The sequence below is a fragment of the Dipodomys ordii genome, unplaced genomic scaffold (assembly GCF_000151885.1).
Source record: "Dipodomys ordii isolate 6190 unplaced genomic scaffold, Dord_2.0 Scaffold1, whole genome shotgun sequence".
NCBI classification, from domain to species: Eukaryota; Metazoa; Chordata; class Mammalia; order Rodentia; family Heteromyidae; genus Dipodomys; species Dipodomys ordii.
Window position 1 is genome coordinate 14,509,603 of NW_012267217.1, and position 24,166 is coordinate 14,533,768.

Below are 24,166 nucleotides of genomic sequence, written 5' to 3' on the forward strand. Positions count from 1 at the left end.
AATTTTTTCTAGATATTTGACTGATAATCTAATATATTTAAATCACTTTAATATGTGACAATACCTGATAACTAATGCTATTTTTAAAGATCATTATGTCAAGTACAGCTTTACATCAGTTTTAGAGTGTTACTATACATAATCGTTGATTTAGAGGTATACTCAAATATTTTACTTTTTGAACAATGGTAACATACCATACTCTGGCTAGATATATAGTATAATAGCATAGTACATGTTCTTTATACTTGCTTAAGCCAAAATAGTGCTAAATTTAAAGTTCATGAAAAACATCAATTATTATCCAGGTATAATGGTAATTGTAATGCATTTGTGGTTTTGTGCAACACTGACCTACCACATTAAACCACTCTTACTTGTCTTTGAAGGATAAAAAGACCTAAATAAAATCTATAAAAATCATGATTCTGATGCATTAAATGTAATTCTTGTAAGGTACTGATATTTAGAAATGAACAACAGAAAAAGCCCTTTTGCCAAAATGGCAGTTATTCAGTTTGTACTGCTCTGAAGCACTTCAAAGTCACAAAATACCCTCTAGCAGAGAATATGATAAGTTTTGCCTTCCTAGAAAAAAAAGGAGTGGAATCAATTTTAAAAACTAATCCCTTTTGTAACTTTGCCCATAAAATTGAATAAGTTGGAATTATACATTTTCCTCTTCATGACATTAAATATATTTATATACTATATATAATATTTATAAATTGTATATTATATAACATTTATATATTATATTTTATTACATATTATATACTCTATTTTATATATAAATATATTATATATCATATATACAATTATTTATTGGATTCAATATTTTAACTTATATTTATAGCTTTTAATTTCTCTTTACCTCTACTACAGTCCTTAAAGAACTGGATGGCACATTTTTTACTGTTCCTTAAAGCTACAAAGAGATTTCAGCTTACTTCCACAGAAGCTTTTCCAGCTTCTGAACTAAATGCTGTTCAGCTTTCAGAGAAAGCACATAGAAAATACTCCCCTGAGAATTTTGTCAATGTGCATATGCACATAATGTACAATTGACTCCATTTCATAATGGCCAGACCATTCTCAAGTTCTTTCTTTGTCTTCATTGAAATAAGCATTTAGACACATAAAAGTAAACACATCCAAAGGCACAGGAAAGTATGGGTAGCAGATGATCTGACAGGGAAGGCACAATAAGCTATTATACTTTTTATCCATTATAGGGATCCCAGCCAATACTTCTATAACAGAAGACAAGTTAATAAGAGAAAATGTAATGGATCTATTAGTCAAAGTGATACAGGAGCCTTCAGAGTTGAAGACCTAAGAGACTCAAAGTAAATTACTCTTAGGCTTAGATTTGTTGATGAATGGAAATGAGATTGGACCAAAAATACAATCTAGTGGCAGTACACTGAAAGAGAGAATCCCAGAAGGCCTGTCTTTGCAGACTACTCCTGGCCAATGCAGTAATCCTTTCTCCTAGGTAGTGGTTGGACCCTGCTGGAATGAGGATTGCCAAGGAAGGAAGGAGAGGGAAAAAATAACTTTGCAAAGTTTCAACGTTTCATGGGTTGCTTTTTGGGGAGACATTCTCGTTGACTTGTCTTGGAGAAGAGGAATTCTGGTTTCTGTGACTATCTTCAGTGGAGAAAGGTCAGGAAAAAAAACAGCAGAAAGCCAGAAAGGCTTGACTGTGAAGACTTTTTTCCAATGTCTTTCATTTCAGGGGACTGACTAGGTCAATATATTATATTTTGGGGTATTGTCTCTTTGTGTTCTAATATCAGAATCAATAGTAGTTCATGTATATTATAATACCAGTAGCTACATTTAAAAATCTAGTAAGTGACAGGCTCTTATTCATACCCTGCCTGTTACTCTAAATGTCATATATGTTAGATTCAATTATTGTCCCCTCACCAATCTATTTATATTTTTTATTTGTGTAGAATGTCTACTATGCTACATACCAATTTAAGCTTAACTAAAAACAAATAAAAACAGTATCAGTCTTTATGGGTTGCTAAATAAATGTTTAGATTTTGAAACTAGAACACAATATACTAGTTCTTAGATTAGAGAAAAAATTTCTAACCTAAATGACTGTTTAACCTTTCAGTGTAAGTTAGCATTTGATTTTCTCAGTTTGCTAAATTAAATCTTAAAAATTAAACTTTCATTTCTGTAATAGATCAATTAAAATTATTTTTGAACATGTGATTAATTATAGTTCTTAGGTGTATAGCACAAAAAACACTGCCTTAAGCTTCAGCTAATATTTGCCTCTCTAAATATGTTGACTAATATATTTATTTGTCTTGGCAACCAAACAAACTTTAATCATTCCACACTTGATTTGGAGATATTTTCTCCTAATAAAATATATTCAAACTCCATGCTTGGAAAAGTGTTTTAGGAGTTTTGGGATATTCCTCACACTGGCATGGAAGAAAAAAGAGAGAAAAGAAAGAACTGTACTTCAAAGGCTTCATCCTGATCTTTGTGGCAAGAAAATAACTCAGGATTTCACAAAGAATGAAATAAATTGGCATCCTTCCATTTTAATACACTTCTGTATTAGCCTGACCCTATCTGTACACATTGATTGGAACATTGTGCTGTGTGTTCTTTACAAATAGCTCAGAATAAATGACCCTGCTGTGCAACAGTCATTACAAGACAATTTGACTAGTGCTTACAGGTCTTCAGTTGTTGAAAGAAAAGAGGGAGATTATCCAGAACTAATAAGGTGGCAATGACATTCAGCAAATGAAGATAAAAGACAAAGTGGGGGAGGAAGAAAAAGAAAGGCAAGGGAATTATCCAATCTCTTACCTCCTCCATGGGTTAAAATTGATAATTTCTCAGACCAGTGCCTTGACCAGTAAAAAAATCAAACACAAATGTAGTCATATTTACATCACAATTAATTAGGAACCTAAAAGGGCATATCATGTTTTGAAGTAGCTGTGAATAATTACAAAAAGAGGAATACTTATATTTTTTTCATTTGAAACAAAAACATTAAAAAATACACCAAAATAAGTGTCCCTAGAATATCTGACTATCCAAATGCCCAAAAATTGAACAGTGTCATGTGTGCTTTGTGACAGAAATACCAGTGCTAGTAAATGCATATTGGTTTTGACATGTTAGGTTAACTTACCCAACTTCAGTGATAGTGTACTGGTAAGCAGTTTGTAATTTTCAGAAAAATATTTCTTTGTTAACTTATACATTACCATAAAAATAAGAGACAGTTTTATCAAAATTGTAGACTTACATGATTGATACACTTTTCACAATACTTAAGAATGTACAGAGAGCTGATGTGAGTGCATGGGGAAAACTGGACTCCATAAACACTTGCAGTAAACAAGGTCATGAACTGTGTGGAGACACCATTTTGAATGACCTCTTCTTTTCTCTTTTGTAAGTTAGGAATATGTATTTGCAGTGGCTTAATAACAAATGTGGTGGGTTGAAAACTAATGAAGACTAGGAAATGGTCCTTCATGAAAATGATACACAAGACAGGAAGCTACAGTTAATATGGAATATTAATTGTATTATGTGGTTAAGGCAATGTGGTTCTATCCATGTATGAGTATCATATGTATTACCTTATGATATTCAAAGTTCTTCCTCTGTTCACAGACCCACTCTATCAGAAACCCTGATGTCATTTTCACAGTTAGTGACTTAGATCATAAGTTCTGAATAAGTTTTCCTAACTCTTTTTCTGGGAAAGTGTCAGTGGGCCCTCATTATTCCCAAAGTCTCCCAGGGTAGGACACATGTCCATTTCTGGGGAGATGAAGTTTCTGGCAGAGCATTAATTAAAAGAGATCCTCCAGGCAATTTTGTTGTATGGTTCCAGATGAATAGCCATCTCTTACCTCATGTTTGAAAAGGATAGGTTCGGGACAATTACCCTATAATAGTTGTTAGAAGCCTTAGCTTTGGGGGGAAAACAGAGTGGGGTTTAAATAGACAGAATGAGGTTTTCCTTACCCTAAGGCAGAACTCTCTGGTAACTTCTATCATGTTTCCATGCTAGTATCAAGTATTTTTAACTCTACTAAAACATTTGGAATCTTGCTGCTTTTCTTTCTCTATTACCATAAGACAAGTCTAACTAAGCACAAACATTTTCTCCTGAAACTCTGCAGTATCATCTTTTTTTTTAATTGTGAAAATACTGTACAGAGGGGTTACAATTACATGGGCAAGATAATGAGTACATTTCTTATCAAGCATTGTAGCCTCATCCATTGATGAGTCCCTGCCTGGTTTTGGGATGAGGGTTATGATGACTTCATAGAATGAGTTCAGTAGTGCACTTTCTCTTTTAATTTCATTGAAGAGTTGGTGGAGTATTGGTGTGAGCTTTGTAGAATCCCACTGTAAAACCATCTGGTCCTGGACTTTTCTTAGCTGGGAGGTCTCTTATTGCTGTTTCTATTTCAATGCTTGATATGGGCTTGTTAAGATGGTTTAACTCATCTTGGTTTAGTTTCAGCATGTCGATATTTGCTAGGAAAAGGCCCATTTCTGCCAAGTTCTCAAACCTATTAGCATAAAGTTTTGAGAAGTATTCCCTTATAATGTTCTGAATCTTGGTTGTTTCTGGGGTGTTGTCTCCATTTTCATCTCTGAGTTTATTTATTTGGGTGTCTGCTCTTCTTTTTCTGATAAGATTTGCTTAGCATCTGTCAATTTTGTTAATTTTTTTGAAGAACCAAATCTTTGTTTTGTTGATTCTTTCTATGTTTTTTTATTCTAATTCATTTAATTCTGATTTAATTTTAATTATTTCTTTCCATTTACTGGATTGAGGTTTATCTTGCTGCTCTTTTTCAAGGAAGTTCAGATGTCTCATTAAATTGTTGGTTTCAGATCTCTCCAATTTTTGATGTAGGAACTCAGAGCTATAAACTTGCCTCTGAGTACTGCCTTTGCTGTGTTTGAGAGGAACTGGTAATTTGTATGTTCATTTTTGTTGAATACCATGAACATTTGCATTTCCTTTCTATTCTCTTCCATGACCCACTCATGATTAAGCAGTGTGTTGTTCAGCCTCCATGTATTACAGGACTTTCTTTTTGGTGTTGAGTTCTAATTTTATTCCCTTGTGGTCTGAGAGAATGCATATATAACTTCAATGTTTCTGAATTTGGACAAGTTTGCTTTGTGGCCTAAAATGTGGTCTATTTTGGAAAACGTTCCATGTGCTGCTGAGAAAAACGTGTATTCTTGCTGGGTGAAATATTCGGTAGATGTCTGTTAAATCTAGTTGATCTATGCAGTTGTTTAGATCTGTGGTTTCTCTGTTGAGTTTTTGCTGAGTTGATCTATCTAGTAGGGAAAGTGGTGTGTTAAAGTCCTCAACAATTAATGTCTTTGGATCCATGTGGGATTTGAGGGAAAGTAGTGTTTCTTAGATAAATTTGGGTGCTCTGTTGTTTGGCAAATAGATATTTAGAATTGGAATATCCTCCTGAAGGAGAGATCCCTTAATTAGTATGTAGCGACCTTCTTTATCTGTTCTCACTAATTTTAATTTGAAGTCTATTTTATCTGATATTAGGATTGCAACTCCTGCCTGTTTATGGGGGCCGTCTACTTGGTAGATTTTGTTCCAGCCTTTCACATTAAAAATGTGTTTGTTTTTATGGGCAAGATTAGACTCCTGAAGGAAGCAGATAGAAGGATCTTGCTTTATAATCCAACTAGACAGTCTATGTCACTTAATTGGAGAGTTAAGTCCGGTAATGTTTAGAGATAGGACTGAAAGGTATTTGGAATTCCTGCCATTTTATCCACCTTCTTGGGGGCTGTGGCAACTGGGTTCTTCCTATGGTTCTTGGATTCTTAGTTTGGGTGCGGTTTCTTGGCCTTTATTGCGGTCTTGTTGGTTTTCTTGCAATATCATCCTAAACATTCCATTTCCAGTCTTGCTCTCTTCCAACCAATGTGATAGTCTTAAAACACAAATTAATGTCATTACCCTACATGGAACTCTTCAATGATTCTGGCATGGCCTAGTGAGGAGTGAGGGTAGTAACATTTGTTACTAGTAATACCCCTAGGTTCCCTCAGCTGTATGCCCAGCAAAGCCTTCTTTCAGGTAGTCAACATTCTCATAAGCTCTTTCCTTGTCCTCTGTGAAATTCTGTTCCTCGAGTTTGCTGTTGGACAATGCTAGTCTTCCTTCAGATCTCTCTCTTTTGTAAAAATATATTTTTTATTGTAATGATACCATAGATACCATACAGAGGGGTTACAATTACATGAATAAGGTAATAAGTACATTTCCTATTGAACATTGTTACCCACTCTTTTGTTTTTCACCCACCATCCCTTTCCTCCCAACCTCCCCCACTCCTTTCTTCCTCCACACCCGTGAAGTTGTTGCTTTCAACAGAGTCTTGTACATCTCACTGTTTACAATGGGTCATCCTGTATCTTTATTTCAGCATTTTGTTATTTCCCTTCCTCTCCCCAAATTAGAAAAATTTATATAGAAGATGCAGGACACTGTAATCAAATACAGGGACAACAGGGGGTGTACTATAATGGAAGAACATACAAAGAAAAAAAGCACATAGTACATTATAAGTACTTTAAAAAGAATTACAAGAAAGATAAAATCTCTTTTGTCCCTATCTTGGCATTCATTTCACTTAGCATCAGGGTATATGGTCATATTTACATAGCTTTTGAGCTCTTCTGCTTGTCCTGGACATATACTGGTTGTTGCAGATAAGGGAAACCATGGAAACACTACTGCATTTTTGTTGGGAATGTAAACTTGTTCAACCACCTTGGAAAGCAGTATGTAGGTTCCTCAGAATACTACACATAGACCTCCCCTATGACCCAGCAATCCCACTTTTATGCATTTACCCAATCCATCACAAACAAGCCATACTAAAGCTACCAGCACAACTATGTTTATCGCAGCATTGTTCACCATAGCTAAGATATAGAACCAACCCCGATGCCTGTCAGTAGGTATAATATATATATGAGATATAATATATATAATAGAATTCTATGCCTCCATCAGAATGGATGACACCACCCCATTTGTTAGGAAATGGAAAGACTTGGAAAAAATTATATTAAGTGAGTAAGCCAGACCCAGATCTCTCTTTAAAATAATCACTGAGATAATTTGCAATATAAATTAGGCAGCTCTGTGATCTTCTTTTCTGGCAACACAAAGCTCTGCTTCATAGTATTGATTTTATAATTACATTCCATGAAGATTATTTATCCTTTGCCTTTTCCATGAATCAGTTTCTGATAACAGAAGCAGTTTGTTGGCTCTCAACTGTACTCAGAATGTGATTTCATAGCAAGCACGTAAGAGGTAGTCATTAAATGATGAAAGACTGAATCAGGTGTGATGGCATTCCTAAGGTTGTCCACATAGAAAGGCTATGGTACCAATTCATTCAAAAAAGCACTCACTCCCAGCAGTGTCACTAAAAACATGCTACCAATGAAAAATTGAAGGTTTTATAACTTGGCTTTAAATAGGATGAAGTAATGGAGGCAGAGTAAATGGAAATTACTGAAATCAGGGCTATATGCTCTCTTTAAAAGCATTTTCTACTAGGCTCCCTGTTTCCCATTCAATAAAAATAAAAGTGCAATATTTAAATAAGGCAAGTTGTACTTAAAGAAATCATAAATTTAGGAAATAATATTACAAATATTCAAAATAATAATGAAACTTATATTATCTTATTTCATATTAAAACATGATTTTTTTCTACTTATTTGAAATATCTGTTTATATCTTCATCTATCTACCTACCAATCTAAGTTTCTAAAATGTCATATTACTACTATCAGGTAATTGTTCACATTATCGTTGATTCATAAAACCATTTAAGGGAAATTAACTTGGATTTTAAATGAGGTTTTTAAGTAATCATTTAAAAACCATTTTAGCTTTCTGCAGAAATAGTAGTAGAAGTAGAAATGAGGACATGATTCATTTGAACTTCTATTAACAAACAGACATTCTATCTAAATTCAGAGTGACTCGGTGTTTTTTTATTTTTTTTATTATCCTTACATACTTGTACAAAGAAGTTGTTATTTAACAAGGCAGTTTTTAAATACAATATAACTTGATCATTGTCTCCTCTTTCAACATTCTCGCCCATCCCTCTCCTACCCACCCTTCCCTCTTCTTAATTTTGCAGAATATACATTGGATTCTTGTCTGTATTGTCCCTTCTCCTCTCTTCATTCATCTATCACTTTCCCCTTGATCCCATCCCATCTACTGATGTTCCTGATGTTTTATTTTGCTGAACTTTGATATGAGCTTTCTAATGAAAGATACTATCTCTCTTGATGCTGGAGAGGATGTGGTCAACAGGGAATCCTAATAATCTGTTGGTGGAAAGGTAAACTTGTTCATATACTCTAGAAAGTAGTGTGGAGGTTCTACAAAAAAATTAATCATAGAACTACATACAGCAATTTCTCTTCTGAGCATATACCCAAAAGACTACAAGCCAGGATACAGTGAAGCCACCAACACTACACTATTTATTGTACCAGAATACCATACCAAGATATGGAATCAGCCCAGATGCCTATCAATGGATCAAGAAAATGTACCCACTGTTGTCACTATATTTGATTTTGGTACCTTGTTTCTTGTATATACATTTATCTGATTTGGAAAGGGGAAGAATAACAAAATGATGAGACAAAGGACAAAGAGTGAACCAATGCAACAGCAATATTCAAAAGATACTATGTTGGAAATGAACTTTACAACTGGAGGGCGGGCAGTGAAGTTGGGAGGGAGAGAAAGTGGGAGAAAAATGAGGGAGGGGGGTAACAGTGTTCAACAAGAAATGCACTCACTACCTTACTATGTAACTGTAACCCCTCTGTACATCACTTTGACAATAAAAATTAAATTAAAAAAAAAGAAAGGTAGTATATATACACAATGGAATTTTGCTCATACACTAGAAAAAAAAAATGATATTGAGCCGGGCCCCAGTGGCTCATTCCTGTAATTCTAGCTACTCAGGAGGCTGAGATCTGAGGATTGCTGTTCAAAGCCAGGCTGGGCAGGAAAGTCAGTGGCACTTTTATCTCCAATCAACCACTAGGAAACCGGAAGTGGAGCTGTGGCTCAGGCAGTAGAGTGCTAGCCTTGAGCTGAAGAGCTGAAGGGCTGAGGGACTTCAACCAGGCCCAGAGTTCAAGACCCATGACTGACAAAAAAGAAAGAAAAAAAGAAAGAAATTTTGCTGGGTGCCCATGGCTCATGCCTGTAATCCTAGCTACTCAGGAGGCTGAGATCTGAGGATTATGGTTCAAAGCCAGCTGGGAAGGAAAGTCTATAAGACTCTTATCTCCAATTAAACATTAGAAAACCAGAAGTGGCGCTGTGGCTTAAGCGGTAGAGCACTTGCCTTGAGCTGAAGAGCACAGGGACATCATTCAAGCCCAGAGTTCAAGCCCCATGATCAGCCAAAAAAAAGAAAAGATTATTAAGAAATTCCAAGCTTTAATCGACTCAAGTTTCTTCACCCCAAAGCTAAACACAAATATTCTTCATTTACAATTAAGAGAGGTAACAAGTAGCCAATAAAATTGTTGAAATATTATTCCCTTTAACTGTGATGAGAAAAAAAGTTCATATTTTCATAGGTTGGATTCATTGATGACCAAAACTGTTACCACATTGAATGACCAAAGAGCTGCTGCTCATTACCACTTTGTAGTTCCTCTGAATTCTTGGTTAGGCCTCAAACTTGACTTTCATCCTTGGCAGCCCCTGGTTTTCACAGAAGCCTGCAAAGTGAATTCAAGGGAGCAGGAGGGGGTAGAGGACCAAAATTAAAACTGTGGGATACCTACTTGAAATTACCAAAAGGCTTGTTAGATCAGTTTAGCCAGAATTTCCCCAGCCCTTGCTTTTGAGGTTTCCTACCATCTATTCCTAGACTGTAAATTCTCAGATGTTATTTTGTGTGTGCCTCAACCTGGTTTCAGTCTCCCCCAATGCACACCTACCATACTCGTACTGAACATACTCAGGGTTACCTTTCTATCAGCTATCTCAAGAAGTCTTGATTTGTCTTAACAAGACTCTGAAGATGAGCCAAGAAGTAGGACAGTCTTTTTCTGCCCTATGATGTACCTGAATGTGAAACAATTCTTATATATTAAAAAGCTTAGTGGATTTATGAGATTATTTTAAAGAGTACATTCAATTAAGGTCTAATCATACACATTTTTTGTTTTTCTTTCTTTCTCCCCCCTTCTCTTTCTCACTACATTGAAATGGAAAGGTATCTTTCTATGAGATTCAACATTTGAAACCATCACTTCAAGATAAATTCAGTCTACATATAATCATATTGAAAAAGGAGACAATACATTATACAATGCAAAGTTGAGTTACTTTTTTCGTTTTTGTACTATGTTGAAGGTTTAAAGGTTTACAGTGGAATGACTTGGGTGGAAACATATTGAAATCCTTTTATATTGAAAATTGAAAGAAAAAAAATGAGAAAGATGGGTGAGGGGTGAGCTCGGGCCCGATGACTAATGTCTTCTTCATTCCACTGATTTTTAAGATGGAAAAATTAAAATGGTGCTCACAAATCCTGAACACAAGACGTTCCCATTTCACTCTACTTTTCTTTGTTTTCATACTGCTGGAGATCAAACCCAGGTCCTTGAACAGGCTAAGCAAGTGTTCTGCCACTGCTACAACATCATATTCAGTATTTTATTTGAAAACCAGTCATAGCATCAGAATAGCATCACCACACTGCAACATTTTCAGTTTTTATAAAATGAAACACACATTTTCATTTTAGAGAGATCAAATAATCCTAGTAGACAGGTATTCAGACTTTACCAACTTAAGTTCCCTGAAGTCCCTCTGAAAAAATATCAGTAAAAATTAAAAGGCTTCTTTCTTTGCATTTATTTCTAATTGAGTTTCTAAATTTAAACTGTTTTTAAAATAGTTTTATAGAAAAATTGTGCAGGAGGTACAGCTCACCATATACATAGACTTTCCCTTTTCTGATACCTAGTTTCTTCAATAGTAATGTTTTGTATTTCTGTGTGCAATATACTTGTTAAAATTAATAAGCCAACATTAACACATTTTTATTAAATGTAGCTATAGGTTATACTAGAGATCTCTATTTGTGTTGTAACAAATTATTTCTTATATGAAACAAACTTCTTTACTACATAAGAAGAGCCGTAATAACTTAGCCATAGGATAAAAGATTTGTAGAAGGTAATTTCAAATAATCAATAATAATTATTTACCCCAATTATTTTTTCCTGGTGTTTGCATTAAAAAAAAAAACCACCTTGGAAATAGAATGCTAGACATCAGATGGTTAAATGTCTAACACGTGGTTGTGGTTTCTAAATGGGGAACTAAATCTCTTTGGAAAATTCTTATTTATTCACAAATTAGTACTTTAAGCAGATTTTATTTACAGGTAGCATAATTCAGAGTGTGGTTCTTCAGTAGCTATGAGTACTGAGATTTCAAACTTAATGGGTGTATATACACATACATACACGAATATTCTAATCACCAAAATAACCTAAATATTGTAAATTACTATTCACTTTATGAGTAGTGTTTCATTTTTGAACATGACCACCTGTCAACATGTTTTAAGGAAATGCTTAATAAAGCTCTGAATCTATTCTTATTGTAGCACTTGGACTCTATTGGGTAATAGATATATCACAGAAAATTAGTTTCAAGCAACAAATAGATTACCTATTGATAATTATGAGAAATAAACTGATATCACAAACACAAAAAATGTAGAACATGTATCTACAATTTTGTCAAATGATCAGATCTAATTGGATAAATAATTTATCTGCAATTATAGTAAACATGAAAAATTGGTTTGTTATAATATGTATTTCAAATAACTTTCACCACTGACAGTATTTTTTAGTGGATATGGTAATTTCCTTGGATATGAATCTGCCTCTTTTATGCATATGTTTTGTATATGTTGTATATAGACAAGCATGCATATGGGTACATATTTGTGTATATTTATATTTTTAAGGAATTATGTGATTGACCAAGGTTTATGTCAATTCAAATTGTAATGGGTATAATAATAATTATAGGAGGTTATTTGTAGACATATGATTTACATAAGAAATAATGATGGATTTGAAATTTTAAAAATTAAAACTTAGATACCAATCAATAATACACTGATAAAATAATGTCCCGCAGAGAACTAAAATATTGTTCTAAAGTTAGTCTTAAAAACTAGATAGCAGTCTGTCACTTTCCTATGTGATTGTGGAATAACTAAAACATCTCATACTACTAGTCCAAATTACACTGTTGTACTTGAACTGTTTAAGATTTTTTCCTGCCCAATAAACTCTAAGCATGCCCTATCCATAGATTCTTAATGAGCAACAGACCAATTCCAGCTTTTAAATTGAAGTAGCAACAACCATACCTTTCTTTACCTATAAATGCAACACCCAGACCACACAGCTGGCAGCAATTAACTCTTATTAAAAATATCATACTTGATTTGGCACTGGAGTTTTCATATCCAACCCTTCAGTTCCATATTGAATCATGCAGCCAAATGTAATTTACATCAATTGAAAATTTGCATAAAAAGAATTAGGTGAATCAATTATAAACAAAAAAAACTCCTTTAAAAGAAAGATTATTTCAACTTGAACTATAGCCAAATAGAAACCATTTGGAATATTAATGATGTTTTGAGTCTTTTTAAAAATGAAGAGCTCATTTAAATTGACTAGATCCAAAACAACTGTACCATGTCTATGAACACTGTAAAAGAGTAATGATTGTTCAATAGCAAGATAATTAGGAGCAAATGGGAAATTTTCTCAAAATGTAAAACAGCACTGTTTCACTTTATGGCCTATTTTAACATGAATAGAACACTTAGTTTGCCAGAGATGTTTGCTTTGAAAAAGTACTATAAAAACATACACACCTGCTTGGTGTTAATTGTAACTACTTCCATTTTAAAATGATAATAGTCAAATATGCACACTAGGAAAGATTCAAGCCAGGTGCTAAATGTACATTTTCCAAGGCATTATTTAATAACACACCTTTACATTCTAATCCAAATATTCCTTACAAAAGTACAACCAGAGTAAAATAAAACCCTGAAAATTAATTTAAAAAGTAATGCTTCTCTATTGTAAAGTAAAAGAACTTAGCCATTGTATAATTTGTGCTCACATTTTATTTTACAGATATATGTGTCTGAACAATGGAGACTGATTGGAGAAGTTTACTATTAGGTGATTTTTGTCATTGCGAAACACAGAATGCACTTACATAACATATTTTCATGGAATGTATCAATCACTGTACTGACCACCTTTGGTGCAGCCTAAAAACATGGCAAATACAAGATGTATGCAGCTGCTGGTAGTGTCACTCTGTTTAACCTTTCAGAGTAAACTTTCATAAAAATGTAACCTACCTGCATTTATAACTTTTATCTACTGCCAATTTCTAGAGTGTGCCACACTTAAAGAATTATATTGTATATTTATCCTGATTACTTTGAAATGAGATTCTTTCATGTGTTGTTATAACATTTTCCTAATAATGTATCATAACTGTATCCAAAAAAAACCTTTTAAATGTTTAAATAACTGATTTCTACCAAATCTTTTTTCCTCTCAGAATTGGTGGAAGTGGCCTGGCAGCAAAAAGAACAGTCTTGAAATCAAAAGTTTTAGATTTCCTTTTGGATATAAAACCTTAACAACCTATCATTGTCATCCCTAGTCAGATTGGAATGATCACTGCTCCCTCAAGAAGACCTACAATGAGCAGGTAGGAAAGGTCAGAGATGATGACATAACTCCATAACAAATCTTCCATTTTCACCTAAGTTCATAAAGTAACTCAATCTGGAAATTTGGGTGACATTGTTCAGACTTTTTTCTCTATCACTCACTCAACCAAATCCAAAAGATTTTGAGGTTTCTAAAATTTGTTGAATTCTCTCTTTCTAGCTATTATCTAACTAAGCCCACCATCACATCTCTAGTACAGTAAATCATTGTAACAACCATTTCTAATCTCTGCCTGTATTTCTGCTTTTTTCCAGTCTATTCCAATCTACTCCGTTAGAGTGTTCTCAAATATCATAAATACAGTAATGACTCCCTTGCACAAATTCTTTGCAGAGCTCCTCTTTGGCTATCATAGTTATCCAAATTTGTTAAAAATGTTTATTTTATTTTTTGCCCTGAAAGTACCCCTTAAATCCATCCTTCTCTACATTCCCAGGTCTAGGAATAATTTCTTTTTATCCACCGTTTTATCCATTATTGCTTTAACACTTTTTATACTGTCAGCTTTCTTTATCCATTAATTTTGAATGTGTTTTTCTTTTTCAGTTTAGTACCCTTACCTGCATCTCATCCTTGCTTCCATCTCAGTTTAGTGATTACTTCCTAAGGGAACTTATCCAGCCTCTTCAAGCATGTCTCTATGATCCTTGGTAACTTTTACCACTACTATCACCAAACACTCCATTAACTTACATTGTTTCCATGAAGGAATCAAAGTCAACATATAACAGAGATAGCTTCATGCACATGTCGTTTATTATAGCACTGTTAACAACAGCCAGGTCGTAGAATCAGACTAGGAGACACTTCAACAGATATACTGGTAAAAATACAGGCAAACAAAAAACCCACATATATACAATGAAGTATTACTCAGCCATAAAGAAGAATAAAGTAGTTGTATATGAAGGAAAATGTATGGAACTGTAGATTCTTATGTCAGAATGTTATATGTTTTCTCTCATTTATGGAATCTAGAAAAAATAAATACGTAGAAGAGAAACTATTAAAATGAGAAAGAAGTTATAAAGAAGGGGAAATGGGCAACAAAGAGGGGTTATAGAGTGTTAATATGATCCAAGTAAACTATATCTGAAAATATGAGTAGGCCCATACAAAAATATCATAAAGCCATTTCATACAATTAATATGCACTAATAAACTACTTTTAAAAAGCAATTGAAGTTACTTTTTCTTTGTCCTGTCCTCATTGACAATAAGTTTTATGTAATACAGATTCATATAGATTTCTCAACCATTTGTCAACCCCCACGCCTGACACACACATGATAAAAATATGAGAAAAAAAACCCTCCAAATGAGATTTCTCAAAAAAAAAAAATGATCCAGCCCAATAGAGGCTGAAAATAGTAAGTGGGAACAAGAGTCTTTGGTTCTTTCCTGTTCTCCCTAAGAAAGCTACTTCACTTTTCTGTGATGTAAAATAGAATCACTAGTAGCAGTTTCCACCAGATAAACTTGCCAATAATTTAAATGAATTGATATCTGAAAGCATTGAAAATATTATATATAACATTTTCTAAGTATTTTATTGGTATATTTCTTATCAAATATAAATTGCACTGAACCAGTATAAGGAAACATTATTGAATATTATTGTAATTATGAAGAGTATTGTAACAGAGGATAGATATTGAAAATTACATTGAAACAAGGGAAAAGTTATTTTAGAAACTTAGTTGAGTTATTAAAAACAATACAGGATGATTTTGAGGGGTTGATTGGCAAATTTGATCAGGCTATCTATGCTTTCTACATCTTTTTTTATTATTATTAAAGTAGGCATCTAGCATCCCAGAGACTGAAAGAGTGAGTCACTATCTTCCTTTGTATTGCAAAAGACCTCTCCCAAATGTTTAAGAAAGACATCCCTGCATGTGATTTGCACCTAAAAGGGACTGAGAAAGAATTTGCAATAGAAATTTCATGAAGCAAATGCACAAAAAAGGAAATTTAGGAGGAAACCCATCTAAAATTTAGTCATGAGGAGGAAAATTCAGGTTAGTTCAGCATCAATCATTACACTATAATGAATGAAGGGGAAAGAATGCAATCAAGAATTCATTGTATATACCACAAAATTAAGAAAAGGAAAGGAAAGGGTGGGTTAAAGGGGAGGCATGAGAATGTTGAAAGGGTGAAATTAATCAAGATGCATTTCATTCATAAACTACTTCGCTAAATGGAATTGAAGTGGACCCTGAGATGGGGCCCAAGCAGGTGTGATTCCATTTTGAGTTTTGCTTTTGTTTTAGGGATTTTAGACTTGATGGGCATCTGGTCCCCCCCTCCCTTAACAACCTAACCCACCCTCGATTGTTCAGTTAAAGACTGACTGATAAAAGAGATAGGTTGTAATCTGGCTCAAACTGGCAACACCACTTGCTTAGGTTTACCCTGTCTTTTGCACAGGCTTATGGTAAACTCCGCCTTTTGCCCACCAAAAGGTAGACCTCGCCTTACCCACTAAATTTGGGTGCCATTTTAAACTAAGGTGATAAGCTGGTTTAAACAGCCATTACAGACAAACTGTAACCTCATTGGCCACCTGCGTGTGGCTTAACACAACTATGTAATCTTTGTGTTGTTGTGAACCCATTGGTCACCTGCATGTAGCCAGGCTTGACCACATGGATTTTGCCTTTAAAAACCCTAGCTTGTGGGCCATCGGGGTCACAGTATCAGCTCCTGAGCCTGTGCTGTGGCCCTGCCTGGTCAGTGTAGGAACCGTCTCAATAAAGTTGCTTTTTTTGTTAACAACTTTGTTGCAGTGGGCTCTCTCACTCCGGATGACCAAGTGGGCTTGCTTGACTGAGTAGGGGTCTTCTTACTACAGCATTGAAGGACTAAGTTAACTCCATTCTAAGAGCAAGCCATCATCTCCTGTAAAAGTGACCTCAGGTTAAACTTAAGGGACAAAACAGTTATTGGAAAAAACAGTTCTTGGAAGGTTCTCGGAAAGCCCGCAATTGAAACTGCAATTATACCCCTAGCAACCGCCAGTTACATAAGAGTTGAGAAACAACCCCAGTAACTGGAAAATGGATGGGATGGTCAGCTAGTAGAAGCAGCTGCAGGGTCAGGGCGACCTGAAACTTGCCGGCAAAATGCTGACCAATTATGTAGAAGGCCGCTAACCTTAAACCCCTCCTATTTGCTGGAAGCCCTATAAGAACCCTGCTGAACATGTGGTCAGGGCTCACAACTCTAACCCACTGCATCAGTGATGATTGTGAGTCCAGGCTCGAACTTGCAAATAAACGACTCTTTTGCTGTTTGCATTGGTTGTGGTCTCAGGGTCACTCGGGGGTCTCGAGTTTGAGTCTAACAGCATCTCCTTTGTACAACTACTTAGCAATAATAAAAAAATTTAAAAGAAGAATGTGTAAATGAACTAATGTTCCAAGATAAATAAATTTGGAAATAGACAAACCATACACACACACACACAAACATACACACACTCACTTCATGGACTATATGGTCGCAGTAAATATTATACATCTGTTTCTGAATAACGAACAACTTCCCTAAGTATTTCTAACATACTAAGAAAGTAAGGTAGACTCTCTGAAAAACAGGAAAAATATTTGTTGGGAAAATGGAGGAGAATGGAAAAGGAATAGGCTGGACTCAATCCGCAACAGGCAAGGACTGTTATTGAGGAAGAGTGAGGGGCACAGGCCTTATGTCGGGTTTGGAAGTTGTGCAAGGGACTGGATTTGGGGATGGGCTTATATAGGGCTTAACAAGGAAGCAGAGAATTAAAAAATGGGCTGTGGTCTCCTAGGGATCAAGGGCTATGTCCTGGGCTAGGCCCACAGTGGAAAGCTGGGTAGGGGGGCTGTTGTCTCTTGGGGCCAAGGTCAGAATGACCTGCCTTGGACATGCACAGGAGCACAGACAAGGTGCTTTATTTGATGTTGGGGAATAAGGCAGGACTGTATCTTTCTTTTTTTAAAAAAAAGTTTTTATTGTGAAAATACTGTATAGAGGGGTTACAATCACATGAGCAAGGTAAAGAGTACATTTCTTACAAAGCATTATAGCTTCCTCCTTTGTTTTTTTCCTTACGATCTCTTCCCTTCCATCTCCACAACTATACTCCACCCACCCCAGCCTAAATTGTAAAGTTCGTTTTTTGACAAAACATTTTGTACATCTCACTGTTGCAATGGGTCCACCTGTATCCCTATGTAAACAATTTGTTTTTTCCCTTCCACTCCCCAAATTATACCAACATCAAATACAGTGAAAACAGGGGTTATACCGTGGAGGAGGGACATACAAAGCAACAACAACAACAAAAAATCATGTGGTAGCCGGGCGCTGGTGGCTCACGCCTGTAATCCTAACTACTCAAGAGGCTGAGATCTGAGGATCGCGGTTCAAACCCAGCCCAGGCAGGAAAGTCTGTGAGACTCTTTTTTTTTTATTGTGAAAATACTGTACAGAAGGGTTACAATTACATGGGCAAGATAATGAGTACATTTCTTATCAAGCATAGTAGCCTCCTCCTTTGTTTCTCCTTCCCATCCCATCCTCCTCCTGTCCCCCCAACTCTCCACCCCCCCCACACACAAAAGTTGTAAAGTTCATTTTCAACAGAGACTCTTATCTCCAATAAACCACTAGAAAACCAGAAGTGGTGCTGTGGATCAAGCAGCAGAATGCTCCCGTGAGCTGAAGAGCTGAGGGACAGCACCCAAAACCAGAGTTAAAAAAAAAAAAAAGACTTGGTATCTTATAAATACGCTAGAAACAATAACAAGAAAGGCAAAAACCAATTGTGTCCTTATCTTGGGGCTCATCTGGCTTAACGCCATTTTTTGTTTTTTGGTTTGGTCATGGGGCCTGAAATCTGGGCCTGGGCGCTGTCCCTCAGCTCTTCAGCTCAAGGCTAGCACTCTACCCCTTGAGCCACAGCACCACTTTCATCTTCTTTCCTTTTTGCTTATGTGGTGCTGAAGAATCAAACCCAGGGCCTCAGGCATGCCAGGCAAGCGCTCTACCACTGAGCCACCTTCCCAGCCCTGGCTTAACATCATCTTATTTAACCTTTTCTGCTTATCTCAGATATATACTAATTGAAGTGGGCCCTGAGATGGGGCCCAAGCTGGTATGATTCCATTTTGAGCTTTGCCTTTTAGACTTGATGGGCATTTGGTCCCCCTCCTCTTAACAACCTAACCCACCCTTGATTGTTCAGTTAAAGACTGACTCATAAAACAGAGGTTTTAATCTGGCTCCAACTGGGGACACCACTTGCTTACAGTAAACCTTGCCTTTTGCACATACTTAAGGTAAACTACACCTTTCGCCCACCAAAATGTAGACCTTTTAAGCCAAGGTGATAGGCTGGTTTAAACAGCCATTACAAACTGTAACCTCAATGGCCACCTGTGTGTAGTCTGGTATGACTGTACAATCCTTTGTGTGTATTACAATCTCAGTGGTCACCTGTGCATGACCAGGCTCAACCTCATAAATTTTGCCTATAAAAAACAAAGAATGGGGCTGCTTGGGGTCGCAGTATCAGCTCCCTAGTCTGTGCAGCAGCCCTGACTGGTCAGTGTAGGAACCTTCTCAATAAAGTTGCTTCTTTGTTAACAACTTTGTTGTGGTGGGCTCTGTCACTCCAGATGACTAGGTGGGCTTGCCTGCCTGAGTAGGGGTCTTCTTACTACAAGTTATTGCAAATAAGGTAAACCATGGGACCTAGATTCTTTGTGCTTGGCTTACTTCATTTAATATAATCTTTTCCAAGTCTTTCTATTTCCTAACAAATGGACAATGACATTCTTTCTGATGGAGGCACAGAATTCCATTGTGTGTGTGTGTGTGTGTGTGTGTGTGTGTGTGTGCATGTGATTATATATATGTGTATATATATATATATATACACATTATATATATGTGTATATATATATATATATATATACATATATATAATCACATTTTCTTGGTCCATTCATCTACTGAGGGGCATCTGGATTGGTTCCATATCTTAGCTATGGTAAATAATGCTTCAATAAACATAGTTGTGCTGGTAGCTTTAGTATGGTCTTGTTTGTGATCATTCAGATAAATGCCCAAAAGTGGGATTGCTGGGTTATAGGGGAGCTCTATGTGGAGTCTTTTGAGAAACCTCCATACTACATATTCCATCTTTAGATACATAAAAAGATTGGGCCTACAGGGGTAAGGCAGGTCCTTCAATATTTGAATTTCCTAGGATTGTAGATTGGTCATATGTGATCAGGGGACATAGAAAGAAACACTAGTTTTAAAATCTGGGCTCAATGTCTCATTGTGCCATTACTTTGATTCAAAAAGCTATTTCATCAGTCATGGAAAACCAATTCTCAAAGGTTGTTTTCAAATTAGAAATTAAAAAGCATTCTGATTTATCAAAGTTTCTGTCCTAGAATTTGTCCTATTATCCAAATTGTAATCTCTTTCTTTATCTATGCTTTAGAATGATGATCTAAATAGACTTTGATCTATTAAAAAGTTATTTGTTGGCTCAAGTAATGGCTTAAAACAAAAGATAAACCCAGGCACCCATGGCTCATGCCTGTAATCCCTAGCTACTCAGGAGACTGAGATCTGAAGATCGGGGCTCAAAGCCAGCCTGGGCAGGAATGTCTGTGAGACTCTTATCTTCAATAAACCAACAGAAAACCAGAAGTGGTGCTGTGGCTCCAGCAGTAGAGCACTTGCCTTGAGCTGAATCGCTGAGGAATAGCCCCCAGGCCCAGAGTTCAAGCCCCATTACAGACCAAAAAATAAAATAAAATACATAAATACAACTAAAAAGGTAATACTCCTATATCAGAGGATATTGTGCACATGTGTAGGAGGGATCCTCAACAAAGTCTCATGCTAAAATATGAAACTGAGACTGGTCATTTAAACTTTAATTTAATTTTATGCACTTAATTATCCTTTTTAGGGTTTTGTGTATATGTGTGTTTGGGGGATTTTTTGTTTTTTGTTTTGACAATAGACGGTTTGAACTCATGACTTCATGCTTGCTAGGAATGTCTTGAGTCACATTCCCAAATCCGTTTGGTTTTAGTATTTTTCACATAGGTTCTCACAAGTTGCCTGGGACTGAACTATTATCACAATCCTCCTACCTAAGCCCCCACACATAGCAGGGATTGCAGGTATGTATCACCAGCTTGGGCATGGCTCTTTTTAATATATGTTCAATTTTAAAATCAACAGAATGAATTCCATGTCCAATTTAGAGATTATTTTATATCACATATTTTTCATTTAAGGGATTACAATCCAAAGGTTATCTAAGGAATATACAGTGAATTCAAAGCAATAGTAGTTGTTCTCTTCCTATCCTTCTTTTGTACTAAAATGGAGAATTATAAACCTGGTTATAAAATCAATCCTTTACTTTATGCCAGTTCAATTTTCAAAGTTTAATTCCAGCTTTATCTGTAAAAACTATCTCCTTTGTTGGAGTGGAAAGACATACCAACTATAAAATTCAGTAGCTCATTTTGACTTACAGCCATCTTTTTCATTTTAACAAGATCCCCACCTAAAATAATTTGATAAATTAATACAGTCTTATCTGTAGAAGCACCACTATGTTCTATTAAAAGTTAATTGCATATGTATATAAGAAGCTGTTTTCCAATCCTGTAAGGCTCAGTTTAAATTAACAAAGTACAGGGTGAGATCGAAACGTGATTTAATCATAAAGAAAAACACAACAATGAATTGCCCACACCCAGAGTGAGATCACAAATACTAAATAACTCTTGCGATAGAGCCCAACAGGACACTTAATTTCAATGTGTTTATTGAAAACTCACCAGCTGAGAAGTCCCTGTTAAGAAATGAACTGGACTTACATTAAACGATGGCTCTCACAGTAACTAATTCCGATTTCAGTTGCTTCAAAATGAGAACACAGAGATATATTGTATTTGAATAGTAAGAAATAAAATTTTAGCATTGGAGATAAGCACAATTCTGGTTTTAGACAGATGTTGCTTGGTTTTATTTGCACGAACAATATTAGAACATATGAGAACAATCACCTATCTCTCTATACTTGATTTATACATAGAAGAAATAGGCTTGTGATTGCAATTTACACACTGAACAGCTACCTCACAAATAGATTATTTGTGTGGTATGAAATGATGATGATGATAAAAATTAGTGAGAGAACACATCAGCATTTTTTAATACATGTCTTCTTTTTATTAGTGAATAAGTACATGAAAGATACATTTCACTTAACTTAAAAATACATTCAGGGCAGAGACTCTACATCCTTCTTAAGAGTTGATGTTTAAAGGCAGCAGCTTAGCAAATTCCCTAAATTGTTAATGCAGTAGTATAGCATTGTTTAAAATAAACACATATAATGCTTCATCAATCTGTTCTTCATAGATCCTCAGCAGCAAGTTTATAGAAGGAACGAGTTACATTTTGAAATAATATTTTAAAAGACTGAATACTTGTCTGGATTAATAACTATACAGATATATCACAAGCCATTCTCAGCTTTATCTCAGTCTGAAAAGGTACATTTATACCATCATGAAGCTCCAAGAAGGAACTTTTTATTGGAGCCTGTCTAACTTAATGCCCAGCACATAGCATGGGTATAAAATACTGTTTTCCCCTGTATAATAACAATCATATTTGATTATTGGATTTTTTAAATAAAATTCCAGGTCAGATAGATCCTCTGGAGGCATATGTTAATTAGAGAGGAAGCCCAGGATTTTCTTAAGGAAAATCAAAATGCAGAACCTAGCATTATCCTTCCTTCCACGTCTACAATAGGACACAAGAAATAAGAAGAAAATAAATCCAGAACTAGCCTCAATTTCTCTGTTCCAGCTTGAGATCTCTGCTGTGTTTCTAAAAGCCTGAATTTAGAGGCTTCAACTGTATTAGTTTAGTACAAGATGATTAAGAAACAAAATAACAACCCAAGTTGAAGTCTGTGGCTCTCCTGGCATTGAGAATGTATGTTGCCTGTAGTTTTATGAGTCCCTGTGAGACCTTCTGTATATTCTGTGGATGGCTGAAATGAAGGGTCCTCAAATAATAGGGTAATGCATAATTTAACTGGCAAAGGTCTATTCTAGATCATCTGACTAATGTTTCCCTGGTAATTAAGAATTCATTAAACTCAGTGCCTGCTTTGTCTCTCCTGGACTGTATTCTTCAGCTCATGAGGCAAATCTAATCATATCATCTCCAAAAGTCTTCTATAACATGGCTGATATCTCCCTAAGCAATGAGGTTTATTCTATGTACTGTACTCCTTTGAGGAGAAGAGTTACAAGAACCAGAGAGTCATTATGTACACCCTAAGCACTGAAGAGACCAGAGCCTTTGATTTTGTAGGAAATATTTGTAACTGAGGAATAAAGACATAGCAAATAGCTAACACTATAAAACACTTTCATGTTCCACAACCTCAGAGCGTCTTATACTCCCAATGCTTTTATGTTAACAATAATGTTGGTTTCCCATTAGTGAAAGAAGTCTCCCAATCAACCCCACTTCTTCACTTCAGTATCACAAAGTACCAAAAACAGAACTCAAATGTTAAACAAAAAGAGTATAAGCTTATTCAGTGGCAGAATAACTGAGCGTGGGAGCCCAGCTGGTAAATCAACTTCACCTGAGAGGGGCTATGGTAAGACTAATGAGGAAGATGGGCCAATAAAGGAATGAACAGTCCTATCTTTTCTCAAAATAACTGGACATCTTCCAGAAGCAAGGATGCCATCTTTCTTGTTCTTTCCATGACCTCTTCCAGTCATTGTTAAAGCAATTGTCAACTGTCATGGCACTGAGAAGTATATCACTTAGCCTTGAAGGGAAATAAGCAGAGCAACTCACCCATGTATTATAGTTCCATACAAACATTGCTCCAATCATCAACAAGTATATGTGCAGAGTTTAGGACAAACCTCACCTAAAGGCAGAGAATGCAATGAGAAGAAATAGACACAACATGAAGGCAGAGATAAGAAGGATTTTAATCTCATTCCAGTCACTCATTGTCATCTTCAGGCCCAAGTAAGGAGTGTGTTTTCAGCAAAAGCCTCCTTCAAGTCCCTGACAAGTAACCTAGGCAACAGTTATCACCACCACCCACCCATCAGAACTATGATCCACAGAAAAGCTAGTGGGAGACCAGCAGGGTTCT